This window comes from Equus quagga, chromosome 14 (assembly GCF_021613505.1).
Source record: "Equus quagga isolate Etosha38 chromosome 14, UCLA_HA_Equagga_1.0, whole genome shotgun sequence".
NCBI lineage: Eukaryota > Metazoa > Chordata > Mammalia > Perissodactyla > Equidae > Equus > Equus quagga.
In genome coordinates this window covers 62,612,732-62,625,169 of record NC_060280.1, presented here as the reverse complement: position 1 = coordinate 62,625,169, position 12,438 = coordinate 62,612,732, and positions in this window count along the sequence as shown.

Here is a 12,438-nt window from a genome sequence, read left to right as displayed (position 1 = left end):
GAGAGGGCATGGAAGCTCCGCGCCCTTTTTCCATGCTTTGCCGTATGCATCTCTTCCATCTGGCTGTTCCTGAGTTGTATCTCATGTGGATCAAGGCTGCCACAGGGAGAGAAGCCCAAGGCGTCCCGGCCTACATGCCGATCTATATGACCCAATTCATGTCTAAAGTTATATGACCACGCAATACCCAGATCTCACCTGCACTCATACCATTTTAACAACTTTTTACATCATCTTTCCTTTGTCTAGTAAAAATAAGTCATGTACCCATGCCTTATAAATTTAGCCCTAACCCTTAACAGATTGCAGCCCTTCACTGCCCATGGGTCCTGTCCCCATGCCTGCAGCTCTTCACTGCCCGTGGGTCCTGTCCCCAGGCTATTCTCTGAATAAAAGAGCACTACAACCAGACATTGAGAGTCCAAGAAATCTTTCTTTCAACTCCTCGGCTCGGCAATATAATATAATAATATAATAAATATATAAATATAAATATAATAAACTGGTAACCTATTAAGTAAAATGTTTCTCTGAGTTCCATGAGCTGTGCTAGCAAATTAACCCAACCTAAGAAGGAGGTCGTGGGGACCTCTGATCTACAGCCAGTCGGTCAGAAGGACAGGTAACAACCTGGACTTGTGATTGGCATCCTGAGTTGGAGGGGATCGTTGGAACCTCCAATTTGTAGCAGGTCAGTTAGAAGCACAGGTGACAACCTGGACTTGCAAATGGCATCTGAAGTGGGGTGGGGGTGGGGGCAGTCTTGTAGGACTGAACCCTCAACCTATGGAATCTGACACTGTCTGTGGGTTGACAGTGTCAGAACTGAGTTGAATTCAGGCCACCCAGCTGGTGTCCAGAGCATTGCTTGTTGTTGGTATGGAGAAACCCCTCACATACATACACACGTTGGAATTGGGTCCAGGAATCCAAAAGAATTACTAACTTCAATTCAGAACAAAAAATGCTGTAATAAAAATACAGTTGCTTCTCATTATTCACGGATTCCATATTTGTGGATTTGCTTACTCACTAAAATTTACTTGTAACCCCAAAATCAATACTTGCAGTGCTTTTGTGATCATTCCTGAACATGCATCGAGTGGTGAAAAATTTGAGTGGCCCGACAGGCACAGTCTTAGCTGAGGTTGAACAAGACCACACTCTGCCTTCTTGTTTCAGCTCTCCCACTGTAAATAAGTGTCCTTTTCATGGTCTATTTAGTGCTACGTTTTTCGCATTTTTGTGCTTTTTGTTGGTGACTTCACTGTTTAAAATGGCCCCAAGGCATAGTGCTGAAGTGCTGTCTACTGTTCTTAAGCACAAGAAAGCTGTGATGTGCCTTTTGAGGATAACACGTGTTACAGAAGCTCCGTTCAGGCGAGAGTTATAGCGCTGTTGGCTGTGAGCTCCATGTTAATGAGTCCACAATATATCTTAAATAAGGTGTCTTTAAACAGAAACATTTGTCAAACAAGGTTATGTATTGATCAGTTGGTAAAGATGCCGCGCCCTGAGGTTCGCAGGAAACTCACCCTGTATTTACCCCGGGAGCAATCGCTCAGTATTTGCTAAGTCAGTGTTGGTGGAGACTTTACAAAATGTAACTGCTGTCCTGTGAACAAGAATCCGCTGGATGTAGAAAGAGCCTGGAGGACCCCGAGGAGGATCTGTCAGCTCTGCCTAGAGAAGGGTCTTCTCAGAGGAGGGACTTCTGAGCTGACTTGGCCGGGAAAAGTGGGAGCTTCCCAGTGAATCAGAGGCTAGTGTGATCCAGGCAGGTGGGTCCACGAGCAAAGCAGGAAGTGGAGGCAGGTTTGCGAACTGCTGAGGCAGAAGTCCGAGGGCCATCCATCCTTTCATTTAACAAATATTTATTGCGCACATCCTAAGTGTCAGGCACGCGTGAGTGAGGGCTGAGAGTGGGGGCCGGAGTTAGGAGGGACCACGGAGAACGGCCTGGGATGCCAGGCTAAGGGCTCTGGAATTAATCCACGAGCAATGGAGAGTCATCAGAGGCCTTTCAGGCAGAAGGATACAGTGACCCTAGGTGACCAGAGAGCAAAAGGCTGCGGTGACACTAAACATTTTCTTCCAGTGACCCAGTAGACTAAATAACCCAGAGAAGCGACAGCATTGCCTTCCCTGGAAATACTGGCGGTTGGTAGACATCTCTACGTTTCTCAAGGCCAGGTTTTGCTATTTTCTTACTTACCTTCAAGAGTCTCGCGTGTTTAGGATTAAGAGCAAACGCCTCAGCGTCTCTGACTCAGCCTGTTTCTCTCCTCAATCCATCTCTTACCGCTTCCTCACGTAAACCCTGCCCACCGGCCACAGGGAATTTCTTCCCGCTCTCTGTTGTCTCTGGGCTTTGCTACATTTTGCCTGGCGTACGGCTCCCTCTTCCCGCAAGCCTCTGCCTGCAACATACGCCTTGCTTACTCTCTTCATCCTCTAGGTCTCAGATTAAAAGTCACTTTCCCCAGGAAATCAGACCCGTGCACATTCCTATGTGACACTTCACACTGAATTGTTTTGCCTGATTTACTGTCCAACCTGCCAAAAAGGCCACAAGCTCCTAGAGGGAGGCACCGCGTCTGTCTGATTTACTGTTCAGACCCCTTGTACCTAGTGCCTGGCACTCAGTAGCTGCCTGTGAGCCCAAGGGCAGGGGGAGACCAGGTTCGCCCAGGGGACTTTGGTGTCCAGCTCACCTAGTCTATGAATTGGTGGGGTTTTCCATTATGTTGAAGGTTGAATGTTCCATTCTCCGCTATGGGCACTCCACTACGGTTTCCCGGGACCCAGGTTTCCTTAAGCCCCATCCGCTTCCAATGATTATCACGCTACTGAGGGTGCCGAGTTTGTCCTCCAGCCAGCAGGACCCTCTGTGAACTGTGAAGCAATTCATTCTTCTCCAATGCACCAAGTGCACTTAAATGTCTGTAATTACACTTGCACTTTCTAGAAGGACACTAATTATCTTTAATTCATGGATTATACTTATTGCCTGGGAGCAAGAAAAAAAAAAAGTGCAACGCATTGAGGAGGAGATGTTCTGCTTCCTTGCTTGGCGGTGAGTCTTTTTGGGGTTCTTTCCACTCACCCTCCCAGGTCCAGCTTCTCTCCAGCTAGCATACCAGCTCCACTATGGTAGGTCATTCACCCTGATCTCCGGGGGATAAAGGGAGGGAGGAAAACAGGAGACTTTTTCAGGTTAGTCTCAGAGAAGGTCAGCGTCTTGAATCAGTGTTTGATCTTATAGGTTCAGAAACTTAATTTGTCATTGATCCATGGCTGCTGTGGTCACTGATTCATGCTAATCAGACTCAAAAGAGACTGAGTCATAAACAGACAGCAGACTCTTTTCGCTGGGTGGGAGGGGTGTGTCTTGCCAGAACTTGGAATGTTGGTGGCTGTGATCCAGGCATTCCTGCCCTCAACTCTCAGAAGGTCAAAGGATATTGGATATTCTGGAGGTACGTTCTATTCTAGCTGCCCCCTGACAAAGCAGAGACAGCATGGATTATCAGTCCCACTTTCCAAAGAGATGGGCTCAGAGAGGTTTTACGCAGACGTCATGATTTGCTGAGTCTTCATGTCCTTATTTACAAATTTAGGTCAGGGCTAAGTTTTATCAACTGTGATCCTAATGATCAGAAATCTAAAGGGATGTATCACATAAGAATTTTTATTGAAAATGGTAGTAACTTAAGTCAGTAAAGCCTTAACCTGCTAATGGATGGGGCTCAAATTTGGACCAACTGCATATGGAGATGTCAGTCTCAACAATTCTCCCTTTGTCACTGTCTTAGCTCAGATTCCCTAGAAGCAGAACCCAAGTCAGGGGTGTGGGGACATGTCATTTATTGATGGAGTGCTCTTCAGGGAAACCTGGTTGTGAAGGGAGGAGAAAGCTGAGCCAGGATGTGGTCTCAGGTGAAATGTAGCCCTGGCCTGATCCACGAGGGGAGGATGCTGGAGCATAAACTGCATTGACAGGTGTCTCCCTCTTTCTGCAAGAGGACCAGCCTTTTGAATGCCTGCATCAGTCAGTGGCTGTGGGCTGCCCCTGGTTGGGGGGCTAGGGGGAGTGGCATTGGCCTGTAACTTCCAGGTCAGGTGCCTCCTGTCAGCTGAGAGCAATTCTCCCAAGAAGGAGGCAGCCGTGAGCCCTTAGCAGCCAACACTGTAGCAGCTAGGGGCTGGGTGTGCCGACCCAGAGAATAGGACATGGGTGGGGCACAGCAGCATCTACTAATCACTAATCCTGTGCCTTGTCTCTCTCACCTCTGGGCATTTTATACATTCTCTTCTCTCTGCCCAGAACTTGTTCCCCTCCTTTTTGCTCAGATAAATCTTTTTCCTTTAAGCCTCATCTCAGGCATTGCTTCCTCCAGGCAGCAAGACTGGTCTAGGCTCAACCTGTGTTTCCCCATCGGCACCACTTTACATGTTAAAGCTGACTCCTGCTTGTCTGCCCTCCTTGACTGTAAGCTCCAGGAGGTCAGGGACCATGTCTGTCTATCCAGCACTTAGAACCAGCCCTGGCACTCAATAAATGCTTTTAGTGTACAGGAATTAATAACGCTCTTCTGGAGGATTTAAACTTGAGAAAAAGTCAAGCTGCAGTCACTAATGAAGCTAAGCCAGGTGCACCAGAGTGGGGTGCAGTGATACCTACGCTATGCCCCAATCATCATGAACTGCGGGAGAGTTTTGGGGGCCGGGAAGAGTTGTGCTCATGCAGAACAGCTGGTTTGTTTTGAATTTAGAAGCACAGTGAACTTTGTAAGTGATACTTCCCCTTTTTGCTTTGGGTGCTAGGAAGCTCAGAGCCCTAGCCCCCGATTAAGTAAAGGGTGAATTATCCAATTCTAAATACAGGCGCCAAAGTTCCTTTTAAGGAAAACACTTTGAAGGCTTGAGGGAAATGAAGCCCCAGGAGTGTGGTCTAGACCTGAAGAAGCAAGGGAAATGAAGAGATGGGTGCAGGTATTGGAGCGGGGAGGCAAGAAGCCCGTGAAGAGGGGCCTGGAGACCAGAGAAGGGAAGGGAGACAGCAGAACAACATGGTGAAGGGCAATTGGAGAAAGTGAGTCACTGAGAAATTCTTCATAAGGTTAAGAGCAAGGGTGCTGAGCATTTTAAGCTGCTGTGGTCCTACAGCGTCTTGAAGCTTCAGTAAAAGCTGCTACTCATATGTATTAGGGCCGGTGGAATTTCAGAGAATGAGGGCATCAGCATGAGTCTGGTCAGGGGTCATGTGATACAGAAAAGGATCTACATATGCTTAAAGTGAGATGATTCACAAATTGGCACTCAGTGCCACAGGAGCTCAGACCCAGGCGTCACCTGAAGAAAGACAAGTCACGGCCCTCCCCACCCCACCCCGGTTCCCTGAAAGACTGGAGGAATCATGGTGTGTGTGAAAGTCAGGGGTTTGAGCCAATTTCACTTGCATCTTAAAGATGGAGTTAATTTAGGTGGCACACATGTTAGAATTCTATTTTAACAAGCATTGTTGTCTAATTCAGAAATCACAGAATGTTGGCCCTCACAGGGACCTAATTCAACCTCTCATTTTACAGCAGAGACTGAGGCCGGAAAGGTGAATTTCCTTGCCACCATCACAGTCTCAATTTCTTCACCTGTGACAGAGGAGGTCTTCTCCTTTTAATTTTGTAAATCTTAACTCACAATAACATTTTAAATGGCACGAGGGCAAGGGTCACGTCAAATAACTGGGATTTCCATATATGTCAGGGCCATGGGAAGGGGCAGAAATTGACCCTTGAGAGGAAAGGGGGCAATAAACTAAGAGCTTACCCTCCTCCTTCTAGAAGCATCGTCTGCCTCCTCTGGCTCACAAAGTGCTTAGTCCCTGCTCTCAAGGGCAGTGCCAGTCACTTGGGTGGGAGGTTTCAAAGGGACTCGTTCCTGCTGTTCCTGATCTTTCTGAAGAGCAGCCTAACTACTGTTTACCACTCTCTACCTCCTCTTCTGTGTAAACATTCAAAAGCTTTTCTCTAAATGGAAAGAGACAATAACCTGCCAGGGAAGAAGTCATTTCCTGGTCCTCCACACTGAAGGCAGAACAAAGGCAATATTAACTCACCATTATTTGCTGAGTGTTTGAAATTCATCACCAACTTTCCCCCTGAATTCAACAGATACTATTAAAGTAAAAATTAGAGTTTTAAGCATTATAGTTTGGCCAGAACCATAGAAAGTCTTCATTTTTTAAATATTAAAAAACTGGATTTTGAAACAGCACAAAACTTCCTTTTCCTTCTCTGAATAAATAGAAAATAGAAGGTGGTGGTGAGTTAACTGCATAATCTAATATTTAACATTTCTTATGCAAATCTGGCCAGGAGCCTCTGTATGGTTTATTACAATTTGCATTTTGTGTATAGACCTAAAGGGGAAAATTTTTAATGTATGAATCTATAAAAATAATTATACACATTTTTTATTAAAGAAAAATAAGCTGAATTCCCCGTCCTCTTTCCCCAGCAGCATTGTAAGGGGAGTGTACGAAAGGAAATACTGTGGAGAGGTTTCTTGTTTGGGAAGGTTTAACTCAATTTAAATTCTGTGCTGTGTCAAAGGGCAAATGCAGGAATGGACGGCTCCAACAAGAGCCACGTGCGCCCTCTGCTGGTGATCGGGGGACAAAGGACAGCGTTTCCATTGAGCGCAAAACTGCCATCCGTCAGGAAGAGGATGGCAGACTGCCAAAGGGCAAATCATACTTCATTAGAAAATTTTGAAGTAGAAAGCTTCAGTGATTCTGTTCACGGTGGTGGTTTTCTTTGTGATAATCTTCCTTAAATCACCTGATTTGTCTCATTTCCACGGGCTTTGTTAGAAACAGCAAAAGGTTCCGGACTGGCTGACTTGAGAACCAGAAAATCTAGAACTTATCCCAGGGTTAGGTAAGAGTGCATTACTTTGTGGTCTCGTTCACAGGGATCTAAGTCCCAGGAGGCCAGAGGCTGTGTCACTTTCAGCATAGCATCTTCAGCCTCCAAGCCCGAAGCTCAGCACGTAACAGGGGCGCCATGAATATCTACTGAACCGAGGAGGAGTTGTGAAGAAGACTCCGCAAGCAAGGAGCCTCTGGCGCTGACTTAGATATCAAGGGTCCACAAGATGGGTTTCCCTAGGCGTGGCTGGAGCCTCTCCATGGCATGGTTAAGGACTTTTGAGGAGCTTTTCAAAGAGCTTTTGAAAGCCATACATACTCAGTTCATGAAGGGATTTTTTTTTTATTGCGATAACATTGGTTTGTACCATTATATAACTTTCAGGTATACATCATTATATTTTGATTTCTGTGTAGATTACATCATGTTCACCATCCAAAGACTAATTACAATCCGTCACCACACACATGTGCCTTATCACACCTTTTGCCCTCCTCCTTCTGCCCTTCCCCTCTGGTAACCACCAACCCAATCTCTGTTTCTCTGTTTGTTTGCTATTTTTTTTTATCTTCTACTTATGAGTGAGATCATACGGTATTTGACTGTCTCCCTCTGACTTATTTCACTTGGCATAATACGCTCAAGTTCCACCCATGTTGTCACAGATGGCCAGATTTCATCGTTTCTTATGGCTGAGTAGTATTCCATTGTGTATATACCACATCTTCTTTATCCATTCATCCCTTGATGGGCACCTAGGTTGCTTCCAAGTCTTGGCTATTGGGAATAATGCTGCCATGAACATAGGGGTGCATGTATCTTTATGCATTTGCATTTTCAAGTTCTTTGCATAAATAACCCAGGAGTGGAATAGCTGGATCATATGGTAGTTCTATTCTTAATTTTTTGAGGAATCTCCATACTGTTTTCCATAGTGGCTGCACCAGTTTGCACTTCCAGCAGCAGTGTATGAGGACTCCCTCATGAAGGAAGCCTTAATGAACGTGGCAATATGTGGCTATATTAGCAGGTTAATAATATCAAAGTTATCTAATAGCTATATATCACTTAAAAGGTTACAAAATGCCTTCCCAGATATCTCATTTGATCTCAGCAGTCCTGAGAAACGATTATTACTCCTATTTTACAGGTGACCCCTGAGCCTGAGAAAGGTAGATGATGCTTTCCCGGCAATCAGTGACAAGCTAAGACTCACACATCTTTTCTGTCCCTTAGTTCTGAGCTCTTTCCACCTCCTCCTAGCCTCCGTAAGATTTAATGGTCACCTTGCCTTCTCCATGTCAGCTGAGGCTAAAATTAGAGGGGGCAGTCACAGCTTTTAGAGATCAACCTAGTAAGTCATATCACGGACATCTCGTCTTATTACTCTTGACAGCCAGACGACGGGAATCACGAAAGCCAGGCTTCTCAGGCCGCACCACGCCGAATGGGTGAACAACCTTCTTAATCGCTTTCTCCCGCCCTGTCATTGCCCAGGACATTCAACGCCCACTTGCGTCTTCCTGAGTGAGAAAAGTTTGCTCAGGGTGAGACTGTCGAACACTTCCCCAGAACGTGGAGCGATAAAAGCCCACGGTGGGTCAGTCATCAAAGAGATTTATAAGTTAGTACCCGAGTGACCCCCAGGCAGTGTTTGCTAATGACTCGGTTGGTCTGTTTGGTTTCAGGGAAAACAAACGAAAGGCCAGCAGCCAAAGGTTTGCTTACATCCTGGCTTCATTCAGAGAACAAACCTGCAAGGAGCGTGACGGCAGGAGGAGTCATTTCATGCCTCTGTACACGATGTTCCACAGAGAGCCCTTTCCTTCCTTGCCAGCCAAGCGCCCCCATTCAGCCTGCACGACCCAGAGCAAATGCCACTTTCTTGACATCCCCCATCCACAGCACCCTGCGCTTACTCATCTCAGAGCCCTCATCGCCGAATTTTAACTGTTTGCTTGTCAGTTCCCCCCAGTGACTAGAAGTTTTTTAAGAACGGGGCCGTGCCTTTCGTCTCTGTATACAAGTGTTGGCTCTCAGAGGTGAGTCCCAGAAACCGGAGTACAATCCGATGGCTTTCAAACTTCTTCATCACAACCTACAGTAATAAATACCTTTTATTTCATGATCCAGTAGCAAATATTTATGGTTTTACATATATATGTACATATATTATTTTATAAAACTGAAAAAAGCTTCACAAAATAATACTATAGGAAGTGCTACTATCTGGGATTTTGTTTTCTAGTTTATTCTTTATTATTTTTCCAAATTTTTATGGTGATGCACTAAATTGAGTTTATGATACCCTAATAAATGGTAACTTGCAGTTTGAAAAACACTGGTGTAGTTGACTTCGTCTGCCCTGCTCCCTTCCATTTTCTGTCCGTGTCTGTTGAATGCCTTCAAGCTGGGAGAGGAGGCGGGAGTTCTCATTGGGGGATGCAGTGGGGAAGAGAGCGATGGAGCACGGATGCAGCACAGAGGATACCACGTTCCGCCTAGTTCCCTTTTAGCCCCTTGAACTGGATTTAAGCTCCTATAAGTAGGACTGAGTTTTAGAAACTAACTAGAATGTTCATGAGAAACCTTATAAAACTCTGGGCACAAACAAGGCTGTTTCAGGGTCTGGATTAGGAATCAGTAAACTACAACCTTTGGGCCAAATCCACCTGTCTACCTGTTTTTGCAAATAAAGTTTTACTGGAACACAGCCATGCCCATTAATTTGCATATTGTATATGGCTGCTGACTTGAGTAGTTGAAATGGAGACTCTGTGACCTGCCAAGCCGACAATATTTACCATCTGGCCCTTTGCAGGAAAAGTTTGCTGACCCCTGGGAGAGATGGAGAGTGTTTCCCACCTCTTTGGGAGGATGCCAGCGTGGCTCTGAGGCGTCCGAGGCAGAACCCTGGGCATGGGCAGTGTCTTTCTCATGACAGGCCACGTCATCCCTTCCCCAGCGGTGGCAGACTGGGCACGTGGACAGGCAGCAGCCCAGCCTGAGCAGGAGAGGCTGACACGGCGGATTCTGGGTGGGAACTGCTGCTGCAGGCTGCAGCACCGCCTTCGGAAGAACCTGGAAGCACCTGGCTTTACTATGACTGCAAAGATGAGGCCCCTTGAGCCAGCTGACCCTGGGCCATGGGTTTCATTGGCATTCTCAGTGCCTGGAGCAGGAAAGGTACAAAGAGGGTGCTGAATAAATGCTTGCTGAATATTTCTCAAATGAGAAAGGAATTGGTGGCCTGTGGTGTAGAAACGAGTATTTTCACAGCCCCTCTGGAAGGTCATGCCAATAAAGAACCTGGAGGCCTGTAGCCCAGGACTGAAACTCTCTCTCTCACTTAGAGACCAAGACATCTTTCTCAGCTGCCTTGGCAACTAATATCAAAGATGAAGATTATGGGGGTCGGCCCTGTGGCCCAGTGGTTAAGTTCAGTATGCTCCACTTTGGTGACCTGGGTTTGGTTCCTGGACACAGACCTACACCACTCATTGGCAGCCAGGCTGTAGCAGCGACCCACATACAAAATAGAGGGAGATTGGCACAAATGTTAGCTCAGGGTGAATCTTCCTCAGCTAAAAAAAAAGAAAGAAAGAAAGAAAGAAAAAACGAGATGCAGATTATGATAATAATGATTATAGCTAACAGTAAATAAAATATTGTGTGTCTATCAAGTGCCAAGCATTATATTCTAGGTCCTTTATAAGTAGCAATTCATTTTTATTCTCTTGACAGAAAGTCCTATTTTAATCTCATTTTACAGATGAGGAAACTGAGGCACAGAGAGGTTAGGTAACTTGCCCAAGGAGGAACAGCTAATAAGTGGCATAGCCAGAATTTGAAAATGGGATGATCTTTGTAGCTGGGGAAAAAAAAAAAACTGGATTGCTGGAACAAACAGAGATGCAGGTTCATTCATTGAATCCAGTGAGTTTTCTTTCTCTTGCCATCTAAGAATTTATTCATTCATTTAACAAATCTTAAGGAGGGTACCCTGTGTCTTTTCCATTTTGTCTGTAATTGGTCTGGAGGTGGGCATGTCACTCACTTCTGGTCAATAAGATGTAAAAAGCCTGCTGGGGTCTTCTGAAAAAGACGTCCTCCCCTGAAAATCCCACTCGCCGGCAAAGGCGGAGGAGAAAGATGGATTAAACTGGATGCTCAATGACACTCTTGAGCCATGTTTCCTCTCAGCAGTGCCTACCTCTGAATTTCTGATTAGTGAGATTAATAAATCCCTATTGTTTAAACCTCTTTTAGATATTGTCACTCAAACAGCCTCCATTCCATTATCCTGTTATATTCCCTTCATAGCTCTTATCACTATGAGAAAGTATCTTATTTATTGATTAGTTTCCTTATCTGCCTATCCCCCCACTCCCTCTTCTAGAACATGAACTCCCCAGAACAGGGCCCTTACCTCTGCCGTTTGCTGCTCTGTCCCCAGAGCCTAGACCGAAGTGTTAGGGAACAAATATAAATCTAAGAGTCTCACAGTTCAATGGGGAAACAGAAAAATACACGCTAACATTACAATGTCACAAATGTCATCCTCGAGGTAAAAATCACAGGCGACGAGTTAGGGACTGTGCTACGTGGCTGCTGTGGCCAGTCTGGTCTCAGACTTTTCTCCCCAAAACTTACATAAATAAAAGTAGAAAACCTATCATTTTAAAACTCGTTTTAAAAAGAGATTGCTTGTTTTTATAAAACAAATTTAAACCAGGGAATCCTGTTTTAAAGGAAAACTTGCGTTTTTGTTTGCGGTTGTGCAAATGTAAGCAAGGGCCATTGTGTGGGAGGTGAGCAAGTGCAGATGTTTCCGGAGCAGTTGTGGCCTTTATTCTGGGGTGGGTGGGAGATGGCACATGTTTGAGAGAGCCTGGTCTCCACCGGAAGTGGTCGCTTCTTGGTGGCCTGAGTGGCCTGTGGAGCTGGCTGCTGGGAAGTTTCATGTGCTCTTCCTGGAGCGTTGCTTGCAGAAACGACGTGCAGGCTTGGGCATCTCTGCCCGCTAGAGGGACAGAGGTGGACCTGGCTTTCTCCATCCAGCCTGGACTGGCCTGTTAGTGTCCTTCAGGATAGAATCTCTAGAAATTGTGATCAGGTTAGAATACTATGTTGTGAGCATGTCCTATGAGGCTCAACAATTGAAAGCATCCTGAAAACGGACTGATACTGTGTTACGACACTGTTGTCCTACACCACTAAGTAAACAAAAATGGACCGATGTTGGCCTCTTGTGCTCTGATGTGATTGTTAATGCACGTGGGGGAGTGCGGAGGAAGGACTCTCTCCTGTGGGAAGCAGAAATGCCCACTGTCAGTAATCCTAGGAAGAGGGACATCTTGGGATGAGAAATAAGGACTGGAGAGATGGGCCTCAGACCGGGGTGAAGAGGGCGCTCCTTCTCTCTCTAGGGTAGGGGTCAGCAAATTTTCTGCGAAGAACTGGATAACAAGTATTTTAGGCTTTGCAGGTCATACGCGTGGTGGCA